The 16967-nt window shown below is 43.7% G+C and overlaps 1 protein-coding gene across 2 annotated transcripts in view; it reads right to left on the bottom strand.

The window, feature by feature from the left end:
• The window catches only part of BGN (biglycan), a 94717-nt gene that overhangs the window by 17714 nt on the left and 60036 nt on the right, over positions 1–16967 (bottom strand). The gene's annotated exons all lie outside the window — the stretch shown is intronic.

Here is a 16967-nt window from a genome sequence, read left to right on the forward strand (position 1 = left end):
CGAACAATCGTGGCTAATCTTGTGGCCTAAATTACTGAAGTCACTTCGATCAGCCTCACATGTACAAACAGCTATATTCCTGTACCATAGGGCCTTTTGGACCCCTGCTAAATCAGCCAAAATAAACCGGTCCTACGATGGTTGTTGCTGGACCTGTAAATCATCTGATGGCTCCTTACTTCACATGCTCTACTCCTGTACATATGTCTCATCTTTCTGGTCGAATGTATGGTCTACAATTGCCCGTATCTTGCAAATTACTGATGCGTTTTCCTTTGACTTATTGTTTAATGGCTCTTCGATACTCTCTTCCCCTTTATCCATTACTCATGAACGGTTGTTAATTATACTTTTATTCACTGCTCTCTCCACTATTCTCCACAATTGGAAAGATTCCACTAAATTACATGTCAATCAATGGTGGAACTCAATTTGTCTCCTCGTGAAATATGAATGTCATTTTGCTGAACGCAATAATTCCATGTCCTCTTATGCAAAAATTTGGTCCCCATTGCTTGAATATTGTAAATCAGACCCTTGACTACTGCACTCATTAGTATAATTTGTATCTTGCCTCACCCTTAGTCTTTTCATTTCAGGCACCTCTCCGGTTTTACCATGTTTCATTTAATATTGTTTATGTCAATTTCTTTATTTTATGCTTGGATCATTTAAACTGATTACTCTGGTACATTGTTAGAACTTGCACCTATTATGTCTTATTTCCTTTTCCTGAACTAATGTCTTCTCAACTTCTATTTTATTTCTGATACATTCAATCATTTATGACTATTATTCCACTGTGGATGCACTTCACATTTGTTAATGACATTGTTATAATGTGCTCCTTGTTGGAGCACGCATATTGTTGGCTTTGTATTTCATCTTTTATAAAATCAATAAAACTTTTTGAACTAGAAAAAAAAAAAATTAAAAAAAAAATTAACAAAAAGAGGGAGGTGACTGTTGAGTATAAAACCCTATGTCATATCTGGATAACTGCAAGCAAGTATACTCTGCTAATCTAGCTAGTATAACCAGCAAAAGGAGTAATTCAGGAGTTACAAACAGTAGGAGACAAAAGCTGCTTAAGCATCTGTCCTGTTGGGTGCCTGAGGGAATGGCGAACCCTCTACATCCCTTCTGAGAAACTAAGGAGAGAAAAGAGATTGGGCCACATATATATTTTCCATCAGGGCAACTTAGACTTTTCCTGTCTACTGGTAGTCTAGGATCATCTAGCGAGCTGAATGGAAAACCATTGCCATCCAAATCTACAAAGCTCCTGAAGACAAGCTACCTTAGCTGTGCCAAAATTCAAGGACCAGGGTCTGAGAACCCCTGAGTCTCTACATTAAGTGAAAGCTTTATTGGATTACAAATACTATATATACTCAAATATAAGTCTATCCAAGTATAAGCCTAGATAACATTTTTCTCTCTAAAATGGGGGTGGGGACTGTTAACTCGAGTATAAGTCAGAGAGACTTATATTCAAGTATTTCTCCCTTGGTGTGCTTTTGCTGCCCCCTCCCCCCATGTGACCAGAATTTCTCTCCCTCTCCTACCCCCTCCTTTATCCAGTGACCAATACTTCTCTTCCCTCCTTTCCTCATGGTTACAACCATAATGATCTCTCTCTCCTATACCATTCCTATGCTGATGATATCCCTCTCCCTCTTCTTCCACTCTTCTCGTGGTGACCGGCATTGCCACTCTTACAACTTATCCCAGCTGCCGCAGACAGGAACTGTGTGTATAATCAAGGCCCTGACCCAGCACAGTTCCTGCAAGTAGTAGCTGTGATAAGCAGTAAGAGTGGCAATACTGGTCACCACAGTGGGGGGAGGCAGGGGAAGAGGGAGAGGATGGCCATCAGCACAAGGGACAGTTGACTTGACTATAAACCAAGACCCCAATTTTCGGGTCCCAAAAAATCTTGGTTTATACAGTTTTTCTTACTACCTCCAGAAGTGGGACTAGTGAGAGAGGATGTGGAGAATTATATATGAGTTATTTGAGGCATGTGGAAAAGAAGTAGAGAGGTGATAAAGCTTCAGAGACATTGGGGATGATTTTCAGACTATGGGAGGCAGCCCAATATCTCCTGTACTCGGTGGCAAACCCAGAAATTCAATGCCGGGGTGGTATGCAGCGACTGGCATTGGATTTCTGATCTATTTTTAGCCGCTTTTGACATAGCCAGTTAAGCCAATATTTGTTGGCTGACCAGCAAAGTCATAGCGGCCACAGACAGACTTAGAAACATAGAAACATAGAAATAGACGGCAGATAAGGGCCAAGGCCCATCAAGTCTGCCCACCCCAGTGATCCTCACTATCTATCTTTGCGGATAGATCCCACATGTCTATCCCATCTGGCCTTAAAATCCGCCACACTGGTGGCCTCAATAACCCGAAGTGGAAGACTATTCCAGCGATCAACCACCCTTTCAGTGAAGAAGAACTTCCTAGTGTCACTGTGCAGTTTCCCGCCCCTGATTTTCCACGAATGCCCCCTTGTTGCCGCGGGACCCTTGAAGAAGAAGATGTCTTCTTCCACCTTGATGCGGCCCGTGAGATATTTGAATGTCTCGATCATGTCTCCCCTCTCTCGACGCTCCTCGAGTGAGTAGAGCTGCAAATTCCCCAACCGCTCCTCGTACGGGAGCTCCCTGAGTCCCGAGACCATCCTGGTGGCCATTCTCTGGACCGACTCCAGTCTCAGCACATCCTTGCGGTAATGCGGCCTCCAGAATTGCACACAGTACTCCAGGTGCGGTCTCACCATGGATCTATATAGTGGCATAATGACTTCAGGTTTACGGCTGATGAAACTCCTGCGTATGCAACCTATGATTTGCCTTGCTTTGGATGAAGCTTGCTCCACTTGGTTTGCCGACTTCATGTCTTCCCTGACAATCACTCCCAAGTCTCTTTCTGCTACAGTTCTTGTCAGGATCTCGCCATTTAGGGTGTAGATCTTGCATGGATTCTGGCTTCCCAGGTGCATGACTTTGCATTTTTTGGCATTGAAACTGAGTTGCCAGGACCTAGACCAGTGCTCCAGCAGAAGTAAGTCATGCACCATATCGTCTGTCATTGCTTTTTTGTCTGTTGTGCTTTTGCTCACTACATTGCACAGTTTGGCATCATCGGCAAACAATGTTATTTTACCTCGAAGCCCTTCTGTCAGGTCTCTTATATAGATGTTGAACAAGATCGGGCCTAGGACGGAGCCCTGTGGCACTCCACTTATCACCTCTGACATCTCGGAGGGAGTGCCATTCACCATCACCCTCTGAAGCCTACCTCCAAGCCAGTTCCCAACCCATTTTGTTAAAGTGTCGCCCAAACCTAAAGAACTCATCTTGTTCAGCAACCTGCGGTGTGGCACGCTATCAAATGCTTTGCTGAAATCCAGATAGACGATGTCCAGGGACTCACCAACATCCAGCTTCCTCGTCACCCAGTCAAAGAAGCCGATCAGGTTGGATTGGCACGATCTCCCCTTAGTAAATCCATGTTGGCGGGGATCCCGCAGATTCTCCTCGTCCATGATCCTATCCATTTGGTGTTTGATTAGGGTTTCCATTAGTTTGCTCACTATTGAAGTGAGACTCACTGGTCTGTAGTTTGCCATATCCACCCTGGAGCCTTTCTTGTGTAGTGGAATGACGTTAGCCGTCTTCCAGTCCATCGGGACGTTACCTGTACTAAGGGAGAGATTAAAGAGCGCGGATAGTGGTTCCGCCAAGACATCTCCCAACTCCCTGAGTACCCTAGGGTGTAGGTTGTCAGGCCCCATTGCCTTGTTGACCTTGATTTTTGATAGCTCGCAGTAGACGCTGCTGGGTGTAAATTTGAAATTACTAAACGGGTCTACTGATTTAATCCTTGTATGTGGTTGAGGGCCGATTCCCGGCACCTCGCGGGTGAAGACTGAACAGAAGTATTCATTTAACAGTTGGGCCTTTTCCGAGTCCGTCTCCACATGGTCTCCGTCTGGTTTTCTGAGTCGTACTATCCCGCCTGAGTTCTTTTTCCTGTCACTAATATACCTGAAGAAGGATTTATCTCCCTTCTGGATATTCTTTGCTAGAGACTCCTCCATGCGGAATTTGGCCTCTCTAACTGCCGCTTTGACGGCTCTTGATTTGGTCAGATAATCTACTCTGGAGTCCTGTGTCCCTGATTGTTTGTAAGAGATGAATGCTTTTTTCTTCTCTTTGATGAGGTCTGAGATCTCCATAGAGAACCACTGTGGCTTGTTGTTCCTACTTCGTTTGCTTACTGATTTAACATAGCGGTTTGTTGCTTCCTGTATGGTGGTTTTCAAAGTTGACCACATTTCTTCCACGCTGTCGGTATCTGCTTGGGTTTGTAGCGCCTGGTGAACGAAGTCTCCCATGTCCTGGAAATTTGTGTCCTTGAACTTGAGAACCTTGGTCAATGTGGTAGATTTCGTGAAACCTTTCCTGAGATTGAACCAAATCATATTGTGGTCACTGGAGGCCAAAGTTTCACCCACCGAGACCTCTGTGATACTTTCTCCGTTGGTAAGTACCAGGTCCAAAATTGCCTGATCCCTTGTTGGCTCAATTACCAGTTGCCTGAGTCCTGCTCCATTCAAAGAGTTTAATAGCTTCCTGCTGCTGCCGGAAGCAGAGGAAAGCGTGACCCAATCCACATCGGGCATGTTGAAGTCACCTACCAATACTGTGTCCCCCCGCAAGGTGATATTCTCTATATCTCCGATTAATTCCAAATCTAGGTCTTCTTGATGTTTTGGGGGTCTGTATACCACGCCAAGATATAGGCATTTGTCCTTCCCTCTGGCCAAATTTACCCAAAGGGATTCCCCAGTGTACTGTACATCTGTGATTCTGGTGACCTTAATGTCATCTTTAGTATATAATGCTACCCCACCTCCCATTTTGCCCTCCCTGTCCCGACGAAGCAAGTTGTAACCTGGTATGACCATGTCCCACGCGTGGGAGTCTGTGAGCCAGGTTTCAGATATCACCACCACATCCAGGTCGGCATTCCTCATTTCTATCTCCAAATCTAGGATCTTGTTTCCCAGACTGTGGGCGTTGACGTACATAGCCCTCCATGTTGTGTGCTTGTTGTATCTCAGTGGGGACAATCCCTCTATATCAACTAGACCACCATTAGTATTTTTCGCTTGTCTCTTACACTCCCTAGACCCAGAGCTACAGCTTGTACCTATCCCGGACTCCCCATAACTGCAGTGTGCTCCTATCAGAGACTTGGTAATGTGTGTACCCTGTGGGGGTATTCCCGTTTGGGCTACTTGAGCTCCTTTAGTGCAATTTGCAGCGTGTGCACTCTCGCTGGTCCCAGAATTACAGTGTGTACTCCCTCTAGACCTAGAATTGCTACGTGTACTCCCCTTAGACCCAGAATTGTAATGTGACCCAATGCAGTGTTTACTTAGTTCAGTTCCAAAATAGTATTGGTAGCCCGTACCCTCCCCCAACTCACCTAGTTTAAAGCCCGTACCCTCCCCCTCTTTATACCGGTCTATCTAGCTAGTCAACTTGGTTGGTCTAACAGGCTATGTCACACGACAGAGCTGGAGACTAGGCTAGCCGTTAACTGGACTATTCAGTAGGAGATAACTGGCTATCTCCTGCTGAATATTCACAGTTAGCTGCCTTACCACTGTTTCACCGGTCCGGAGCTGTTCCTGTCTAGCTATATAGCGCTGCTTATCATGCAGACTGTAAATAATTCTGGTTGATACTTATTTATTTAATTAATTAAAAAATTATACCCTGCCTAAAAATCTAGGCGGTTTCCAAGCAACATACATAATTATTCAAAAAAACATTACATAAAATAAAACAGCTTAATATTTGCCCAACTGCTCAACCCCTCAATTAATGCACTTACAAACAACTGTGTCTTTAATAATTCTTTTAAACTATTGCTTAATAGTTTTTTAAAAAACTTGTTGCCTTTACCTGCCACATTGCTATTTTTCCTGAAAGACTTTTGTATCAGTGAACAGTTGGTTCTGAACACCAGCTTTGGAGTAGACAGAGAGGGGGGATTAGCTTATAGCTTCCCAGTGAGTTCCGGTCCCAGCCCTGGTCCCAACCAAATATACACTGTTTAGGCAGAGGTCCCCACACTATCTTGGCATTCAACAAAAGTCTAGAAAAGCACAAAGAGTATCCAGCACAACTGCAGTAAATACAGAGCAATAGAAGACCAAATAACAATACAGTACTGCAGAGATGATGTACCGTACTTGATTCCAGGTCTTTATAATAATCAATAAACGTTGTCTTTAGGTTGTTATCCACCTATGTAATAAAGGAACAAGGACCCAACACAGTTTGTGTTTCGATTAACACATCTTCCTCAGGGGTCTGAATTGTTCCTAATTAGGTCACAACGTGCAAAATATCCAAATCTCGTGATAAGTGCAAATAGCACAGAAAGTTGCTCTATGCAACAAGAGTCTGACACTTACATATCGTAATCTCTTTCTGCATGATTTTTAAGACACTTGCATTATTGTCATACCCATACAATTACGTATCTGAATCTGAGTCTGTCTGTGTCTAGACCGGGGTGTCAAAATCTGTCCTCGAGGGCCGCAATCCAGTTGGGTTTTCAGGATTTCCCCAATGAATATGCATGAGATCTATTAGCGTACAATGAAAGCAGTGCATGCTAATAGATCTCATGTATATTCATTGGGGAAATCCTGAAAACCCGACTGGATTGCGGCCCTCGAGGACGTACTTTGACACCCCAGGTCTAGAATAAAAAAGGAGATGCAGCAAGTTGTGTCAAGAAAGCGTAGGCAGAGGAATGAGGCCAACAAAGATTTTGTCCAACACAGTAACGGCAAATAGAGAACTTAAGGACAGAGCTGCAAATAGATTTGCTTTGCGCCTTCCACCCCAAAAGTTGACAGAATTCTCAAAAAGTGATATAATGGAATAATAAAATACCGTCTGCATAGTTGCGAGTAATTCTGAAATTGTGAAAACAGTGTGGCCAGCGGGCTGAGAAATATATTGATTTATCAATAGGCATAAAATAGATGGCAGAGGCTGAGATGGAGATGTGGCAACAGTGAAAGGATGAGCACCCTGGAATGAAGTAAACCAATCAAGGGCTTAGCCTGATACAATCTTAGTTAGCCTAACTAGAAGAGAATTGTCAGCTGAACTGAATGCTGCTGATAAACCGTGAAAAACTGCCAGTGCTACATAACCCTCGTATTACTCTGCTACCAACTCCATTGCTCTCCTTTTATAATTTTTGGTGGGAGACTTTATGCCATATTTTTTAAATGGAACGGATGTTGGCTGTACAGCAGGGAAATTCTAAGAAATTTTCAAAGGTTTGGGAACCAATGATGACTTATTGTAAAGATTGATCTTATTAATGTTCATTTATTATACACATCCAGAGTGGGAGGGCGGGGTGGGGATTTATAAGGTTATTTTTTTAAAAATTCATAACACTATTGATAGGCTTTGAAGAATTAAGTTTATAGAGTATTAATTAAAGGGATGGGAGGGTTAAAATGTTCATTTAGGTATACTTGTTAGTGTAAAGTGCTTTTATTGCATTATTTTAATATATGTTTATTTGTTAATGCACTATGATTGTTTTTAAAATGAATAAAGTTTATTAAAAAAAGAAGGATAATTAAATTCTACTGCCCTGCCTCCCCTTTAGTGGCCTCGGTGTCCCCAAATTTTCCCCAGCAGAAGGATATTAGATGCCAGAGGGAAACGTTCAGCTTTGCACCCCTTTCAATTAACTTTCAGATCCCTGAGCACCCTCCCCCGAGAATGATAATTAAAACTGAACAAGCATGATCATCTCAGTGCTCCCCCGAACAAATGCATGGTTAGACATAACTTTGAAATATTAAATTATATTTCATACATACAGTAAACACATTCCCCCCCCCCCCTCTAAACAATTATACTGGTTGCTAGTCCAGTATAGAATACAGTTCAAGATCTTAACACTGGTCCATAAAGTTCTTTACTCCAGCATTCCTTCAGTCTCTAATGGTCAACAGACTTGTCATTCCCCATCCTCCTAAAATCAAATGGGAAATTTCCGCTTTTTTTATCCATTATTCTTGCTCTTTGGAATTCTTTGCCCCACCTTCTATAACTAGAACAAACATTTCCCCTATTCCGCACTGCATTAAAATTGTATCTCTTTGAAAAGGCCTTCTTATCCTACTGAGCTTTGAGCAATAACAACAAGTGGGAATGCACTATTGCAATAGTGTAACTGCGGACCTTTGCTAGTATTCTGTAGCAGCCATTATGTGCCTAATTGCTAATACAGAATTCATGCTTAGAGAACATCATTCTGGCGCCAAGCTTTAGGTGACTTGTGGAGAATTTGAAATGAAAAAGTGCAGAGATGACTAAGGTATCAAGCTGGCCAATAAAATTAAATCAGAGTCCAACATATACATCAAGCTGGAACAATGATCCAACATGGGCTGTGTTTCAGATAGTCAGCCTGCATCCAAAATTATCTCAGTATGTTTCACTAAACAAGTAATTAAACAATCTATATACAAATGATTATAATGCCAGCCCTGAGAAACACGGCAACAAGCTCAATAGCTTCAGAATGGTAGTAAAGAGAATTACTCCCTATGGAATAACTTTATGAAACATTTTTTCAGGTAAAAATAGGTTTCGTAAAACTGTGGTGCTACAACGTGATTTCAAGTACTCACACGCATTCCGCACATGGGCATTCTGAGCAGTGTAGTGACAATGGGCACACATACCATATGCACTTGCAAGAATTTCGTAGCACACAATCAGTTCAACATCAAACCTTAAAAAAAAACAGCTCTTGAAAAATCAATTTAATCTGCACTAATCTACAAATTAACTCTGGAAATGACCCAAACGGAATCAAACTTTTTTCCCCCCTTATGAATAGTTATGTCTGTGTACATTCATGCTTCTTCAGAATGGTTGAGCATTTGCATATGGGCATTTGGACACCAGGAAGGCTGGTTCTATGTCGTTTGGATGAAAGGTATATTTTTCAGTCTTTTCCAAATTAGGCATAAAGTATGCACCTTCCTCTTCCTATGCGCTCATCCCAAACTTTCCTGACTTCAGATACAGTTTTCCTCATGAAATTATTATTTACTCCCAATGAGAGTAATTTCCTAAAAGTGCTTACCCATCTAAATGGGTTATTAAAAAAAACTGTTCACCCTACTTGCAGGTGAAGATTTGTACTACTGGTTCTTTGAGTCTGTGTGGCTGTCAGAACTTAAGGTTTTGCTTTGACCGTAGCTTCTCTTTGCTGCCCTTGGTAGCTGTTGCTTTAGGTGACCACGTAGGCCTGGGGTGGGCAACCCTGAGGCCCAGGGGCCAAATAATGTCCGCCCCTGAATTATATGCAGTCCCCATAAATCACGGCACATATGCACAGAAAATGTCATTAAACCAAAGTTTTGGCAATTTTAAATACTGTATTTCGCAAATATTTTCAGACTAGCCAATCTAGCAGTTTGTTTCCATCATTGTTAGTTACATTTTGACTTGTTTATTTGTCACAGAAGGTTTATGGAGCTCTGTGCAGTTCCAGTTCCAACATTGTGTAATGCTGCAGTCCATTAGGGATAGAATTGGCATTCATACGGCCCTCTATGTATAAAGGTTGCCCATGTCTGTGCTGGACTGTCTAATGGTCATAGAAGCTAACTTAAAAAAAAAAAATTGAGGGTGTTAAACCCAATGGAAATTACCCCTCCCTGGGCACAGTTAATGTTTGCTCAATATTGGAGGTGCTCGAGTAACCTATAAGCACCCACAGAGCTAGCTGCCATACTAATGACTGAGCTGGCCCTAACCATTTAAAAGAGCGTTTTGAGGTGTAGGAAGTGAGAAATCTTTTCAGAAGCTATGCTGTGTTTGCTTGGTCTTGTCACTGACATTCTGCTGCTGCTATTGAGCGCTGAGCTGAGGTTTGAGGCAGACTCATTAAAGCATGGGAAGAATTTCTAAACAGTATGTCCTGGCCACCCCTGTTGCCTCCTCTGAGATCTGGAGCGCCAAGATCTTGCTAAATATCCTTTCATTCCTCCCCCTCCCCTTCCCCCAGCATCTCTCTCTCCCACATCCTTCCTGGAATTTTTCTGCCAGTACTGACTCCAGTGTGTGCAACTTAGATCAATCTGCTTCTCCCGGGAGCCTGACCCACTTCATAACAGCAGCCCTCAGTCTTCCCAGTTCAGGGTTGGGACTGGGACTCTTCTCCCCTCTTGCCACCAGGGTCCATTCTCACCACACCTGCCAACTCTCACTGTGTGAGAACCTTGCTTGGAAAGCACAGAGCCATGGCTTGGGGTCCTGATCTCTAATCACGCATCTGTCACCAGCTCTCACTGTGCAACCTTCCATCAACAGCATACCCTCCTTGTGTCTCAGAACTAATGTGTAATGTGTAAGGCCTAGATTCACTAAACTCACCGATCTGGATCATTGTTGGGCGATTCGTGGCCGAGTTCGCCCAGGCGACCGATTCACTACAGAGACCGAAAGCAAATTATCTGATCGGACAAGCGATCCCACGGATCACTGCAAAGCAATCACAGACCATTCTGGTTGGCTGTAGATGCGATCCGTGCATGCGCTTGCTCTCTGCACAAGCGAGGTTAAAACAAAGGGGGAGGGGTGGCTGCAGTTTACTTGAGTGGACATTTCAATTTAATGGAACAGAACACACTTTGGCCAGAGTATGGCACAGAACACGCTTTTAAACCGCGGGTTAAAACCACGGGCTCGCACTGCACTGCGTTTTTTGCAGAATTGGGGAATAATGTACAGTTTTATCTTTTTATTATGAGGGTTGGTTCAGGTGGCAGAGAGCAAGGCGGCAGAGAGGAGAGTCAGCAAGGACAGTAGCGACTGTTCCTCAGCAGTCGCTTCATTCTGGATCGGCAAACCCATTCGGTGTTTCTTCTTCTGCTTAGTGAATCGATGTCTTCCTACTTATGCAGGCAATTTCCCCTCATTTGCATGGGCGGATCGGATTGGGTGGGAGATGGATCGGGCACAAGGTTAGTGAATCGGGTCGGGGAACGATTGCAAACGATTGGTGCGTTTAATGAATCTGGCCCTAAGTTCTTCATAGAACTTGCAGTTTGCTATGAATGCAAACATCCTTTCCACTGCTATAGACCCTTCTTCCCACTTTGTACTCCTCCTCCCACCTGCCTCTCACTTTTCCAAATCCCTACCGAAGAGTTAGCAGTGCATTCTCCTCTGCAACCACTGCTGTCTCTTTCTCAGAGACCTAAAGCATCATCTCCCATACACTGCACAGGCCCACTGGATAGGATATTCCTGCCATAACATTAAACCCTAGCCACAGGACTGTCTCACAGCCATTTGCAAAATGTGCACTACAGTGCCATGCTAGTGAGTCCAGACACTACCACCTCAACCCCTCCAAAGCACACAGTTTGCTGTCCCCCCTGTCACAGACAGCAGTGACTTACCTACCGTAGTATATTTGATACCAGGGCCAATCATTTTTTAACACCCCACTCCTCTATATAAAAAAATTATTTTTAGTCACACAACAAGGGTTCACCTAGGAAAAGGCAGCATCTTATCTACTGCAGTGAGCACTAGAACATCAATACACCCATTGTAAAACTAAACAAGCCAGATGAATACAGATCGACCCTGTACAGTCAGTACTATCAGAACACCATGTCCTTTTCATACACAGAGAACTTGCCCGGTAGGGAATAAGTAATCGGAAACTAAAGATTTTTGAAAGACTTTTGAAATCAAAATGATTAATTATTTCTAGACCCACCGGACAGAACTCAACAAGGACCTTGGCTTTATTTCCCACTACAAAGAAATTCAAACTGCTTTGCCACCTTTTTGTCTCCAACTACCACTGAAATGCTTTAATGTTTCCCTTATAGAGTGGTACCTTGGTTTACCAGCATAATTCGTTCCAGAAGCATACTCATATATCAAAGCAACTTTCCCAATAGGAAAATAGTGATACCAAGAACAGTGAACTTTCCCCAGCCTCTAACAGTGATACCTAGGAAGGAGAGAGAGAGAGAGAGAGAGAGAGAGAGAGAGAGAGGCAGGATTTACTCACCACAGGAAGTGGGTAAGTAGGAGAAAGAGCACAAGCCGCCTGTGCCTTCTCCGTGTGTTCATCTTTCACCGACAAGCCCGCACATCCTCACAGGTTGGAGCGCCTGTCTAGGCCCGCTTCCAAGGCCCACAAGACAGCAACATCAAGAAGCCAAGCATAGGACCGTAAAGGCGGTCATTTTCAACACAGCGTGTGCAAGGCGAGTGAGCTGCAACAGTGGCTGACAAGGAGGCTCGGGGCCTGTGAGCCACTTTCTCTCCTGCTGCTTCGATGTCCGTGGTACACATAGACAAACAGCCTTGACCTTTTTCTTTCCTTTCATCTCTAGTTCAGAGGTTCTCAGTCCAATCCTCAGGACACACCTAACCAGGCAGACTTCAAGATACCCACAATGAATATGAATGAAATAGGTCTACATAGGTCATGCATGCAAATGTATATCCTAAAACCCTGACCTGCTAAGTGTGTCCTGAGAACTGGGTTGAGAACCCTGGCTTCGTTCAGTTATTAAGAACCAGCAAAGCTTTGGGTCCAGGGTACCCCACAGAAAATGATCACATTTTATGTTTGGGTCAAACACCAAAAAAATCAGGAAATCGGGTCTGGAAGTCGTTTTATGTAAGGAGGAGTGGGCACAGCCCTGCCCCTGCAAATAAAGCAACATGTTCACCTAATTCACACAGGTGTGTGTCACCTGTAGTCAACAATAAGAGCCATATCATGCTGAGCTGATGGTCTGAGCTTATGGGCTAGCTCTGAGACCCTTCCCGATAAAATATATCCAAATGCAATGAAACTTGCCCAGATTTTTTCTTTTTTTTACCCCTAGGCAACATTTAATGTGGAACACATATTTTCTGAGCTGATGCTAATGGGTTGCCCTCAGCCTCTCTAAGGAAAAGTAGCCATTTCCTGGAACTATATTCATCCCTACTCCAAGATTTTTCCTCTCACTCTGAAAGTCCTAATCCTGCCTGATGAGTAGTGACATGACAACTTGCTGAAGAAGATGGAGCACATTTCAAAATTAAAAACTCAACCAGCCTTAGAGATGAGAAATCCCACTATACCCTCCCCCTCCATGTATTTGCAAGCTCTTTGCTGGCCTCTGGTGAGCCACATACTTGTCTCATGAAGATTTTCCGCATGCACAGACATACACACCTCCCTCCATCCCTGCACAGACAGGGCAGGAAATGACTGGCTGACTGGCTTGCTAACATTGGCTCATGCCACCCATTCTTCATGCCAACCACAGCATACAATCTAGGCCAGGGGAAAGGGGCAGGAGTGCAGCAGCCAAGGTGTGTGTGTTGAGGAGGGGGGAGCCCACACGTAATGATTCCAGTTGTATAATCAGAATCACTCTAGTGAGATCAGCAAGCAGCCTGCTCATTGGAGGTATCACAAGGGCACATTATGAGATCTGGAGAACGCGGGGTAGAATTACCAAACATCCGGATTTCCCCAGACATGTCGTCCTTCTGATGACATACCCGGGAGTCCGGACAGCTTTTCAAAACCCAGCATTTTGTCTGGGTTTTGAAAAGCTTGGAACAAATCACTGTCAGACAGGAGCGCATGCACGGATGCCAAGTGATGACATCACGCACACACACACATGACATCATTGCGTCGCATCCACACATTTGTGGATGTCCTCCTGCCCGACGAGAGCAGGCAACGGGGAGGGGGGGACTGGGAGGGGGATGGGTGGAACTGGACAGGCCTGGTAGTGGGTCTAGGGGTCCAGATTTTCCTAACAGAAAATATGGTATCCCTAGGGTTGACCGTACACCATTTGAAGCTGGAGAGTGGGCAGGAGTGGCCTAGTGGTTAGAACTACAGCCTCGGCACCCTGAGGTTGTGGGCTCAAGCATGGGTGTAGCCAGGATCCGAGCTGGGGTGTGTGTGTGTGTGAAAATGTTCTTAGACTGAGAACTACACTGGGATTGGACTCGAGCTTTTCAACTGAGAGATGAAAATAATCTTGACAATTTTAAAAAGAACTTAAAGAGCTTTTTATTCACAGACGCTTTTAATTTGTAAATCGCTTTTTTAGACCTTTTCTTTTAACCTTATCCTTGAAATTATCTATTGTTTTTTGTGTATTTTTTATTTAGTTGTTTTTTTTTGCTGTTTTGTTCGCTTGTTTTGTTTTATAATTAATTATTTTGTTAAATTGCTTATTTTTAATACTTTGTTAAAATTACATGTTATTTTATTTATTGTAATTCGCTTAGAAAAACTTTAATTAAGCGTTTAATCAAGAATAAATAAAACTTGAAACTTGAGCTTGAACACATGGGTGTAAGCTATGGAAGCAGACTTTTGTTCAAGGTTGAAAGTTGGAGGTATTGAAAAAAATGATTTTATTTTAAACGTAGGGCTCCTTTTATGAATCCGCGTTAGTGGCTTTATCGCATGCACCTTTTTAGCGCGGGCTAACTCCCGCATTAGCCGAAAAACTACTGCCTGCTCAAGAGGAGGCGATATTGGGTAGTGCGGATGGCAAATTAACGCAGCTTCGTAAAAGGAGCCCTTAGTCTTCAACTTACACTAAAACAATTTGAGTCTAGTCAACTGAAACTCACTTCGTTCATTTCAATTAAGCCTAAACAAAATCTAATGTTTCAAAACTATCTAAAAATGATGTTATAGATAGTGAGTCATAAGATATAAAAACTAACCTCCACAAAATGTCCTTATATCCATCATTTCACTTACAATGCCAAAAACCTGGTAATTACATTAAACTGCTGTAAGTCACTTCACAAATTTGGTTTTAGACCGACTGACTGAAGACTGAAATTGAATAACAGAAGCAGAAAGCACTAATTTTGTATACGTTTCCAGAGTGTAGAAACATCCATGTCCCCTCACCCCACCCCTTCTTTTCCTCCTTTCCCATCCTCCTTTCTGGTCTGGGTCACTTTCTTCCTCCCCCGCTTATGGATTCAGCATTCATCTCTGTCCCCTCCACTCCCCTTTCCATGTCACCTCCTCTTCCCCCCCCCCATTGCAGTTCACTATCTGACCCATTCCCCTCCCCTCCTCCTTCTCTCACTCTCTTGACCCCCTCCCCCATGGCATCTCTCTACTTTCCTGCTCCTGATTCAACAACACCCCTCTCGTGTGGGTCTGGCCTCCAATCGACTCCCCCCCATGTGGAGCCAGTATTTCTTACCTACGGGCCCTCCCAAAGCAGCAGCGGCAGTTGGCCAGCAGAGATAACTCTGTACACAGGCTGCTTGTGTCCAGCCCTGCCACGACCTTTGCCGCATCAGAAGTGACACTGCAGAGGAAAGGCCCTGGTGGGGCTGGCTGAAAGCATTTAGCATTGCATTCATTTTCAGCTGGTAAGGAGGGTGTAAATGCACCCCTCTGCACATGCCCATGGGTTCAAGCCCCGTTCTGCTCCTGGTGACCCTGGGCAAGTCACTTAATGCTCCATTGCCCCAGCTACATTAGATAGATTGTGAGCCTGCCAGGATCGATAGGGAAAAATGCTCGAGTACATGAATATAAAACTGTTTAGACAACCACCTTTGATAGGTGGTATATAAATAACTTAAATAAATAACTAGAGTGACTGCCATCAAACCTGGATTGTCCAGTTCCAGGTAGGAGGACATTTTTTTGACCAGTCTTGATTTTAAATATACAACCCAAAGTAGTGTGGAATTTCTAGTTCTTGATTCTACCCATTAAAAATTAGTATACAGATCCCATAATGCAACAAGATGGAATATCAGAAATCCAAGATTGGCCTACAATCTCCCTCCTGGAACTTGATAGCTCTGCCAACATTCTAGTAGCATTATAGGGTTCTGCAGAAAACTTGAAGTCATACAGATTCAGAACCAATGCTAGGAAGTTCTTCTTCACCCAACGGGTGGTGGACACCTGGAATGTGCTTCCAGATGGCGTGATAGGACAGGGTATGGTACTGGAGTTCAAGAAGGGATTGGACAATTTCCTGAAGGAAAAGGGGATAGAAGGGTATAGATAGAGGGTTACTAACAGGTCCTGGACCTGATGGGCCGCTGCGTGAGCGGACTGCTGGGCATGGTGGACCCCTGGTCTGACCCAGCAGAGGCACTGCTTATGTTCTTAGGTATCTTTCCTTTTTTTTGGGGGGGAGGGGAGGGGAGGAGAGGGTGACATAAGGATCTCATCTCTGGATGATTTTACTTAGTAACATAGTAAATATGTTCAATTTTGGAGACCTTGTCTGGCATAGGACATAAGAAGACTTGTAGTGGTACAGAGAAAGGTGATGAAAATGGTAGGAGGTTTGTACCAAAAGACATATGAGGAGAGACTGGAAGCCCTGACTATGTATACCCTAGACTAGAGGAAAGGAGAGACAGGGGACATATGATTCAGACGTTCAAATACTTGAAAGCTATTAATGTAGAGCAAAATCTTTTACAGAGAAAGGAAAATGATAAAACCAGAGGACATAATTTGGGGTTTAGGGGTGGTAGACTCAAGAGTAATATTAGGAAATTCTTCTTTACAGAGAGGGTGGTTGATGCCTGGAATGCACTACCGAGGGAGGTTTGCGGAGAGGAAAACGGTGACAGAGTTCCAAAACACATGGGATGAACACAGAGGATCTAGAATCAGAAAATAATGAGTATATATTGGAGAACTAAGGCCAGTACTGTGTATACTTATATGGTCTGTATCCCATATATGGCCATTCAGTTGAGGATGGGCTAAGGATGGCTTCGCCTTGGATGGCTGGGATGGTTTAGATGGGATGGAGTGAGCTTTGACGGAGACTCT

This window comes from Geotrypetes seraphini, chromosome 1 (genome assembly GCF_902459505.1).
Source record: "Geotrypetes seraphini chromosome 1, aGeoSer1.1, whole genome shotgun sequence".
Taxonomy (NCBI): Eukaryota; Metazoa; Chordata; class Amphibia; order Gymnophiona; family Dermophiidae; genus Geotrypetes; species Geotrypetes seraphini.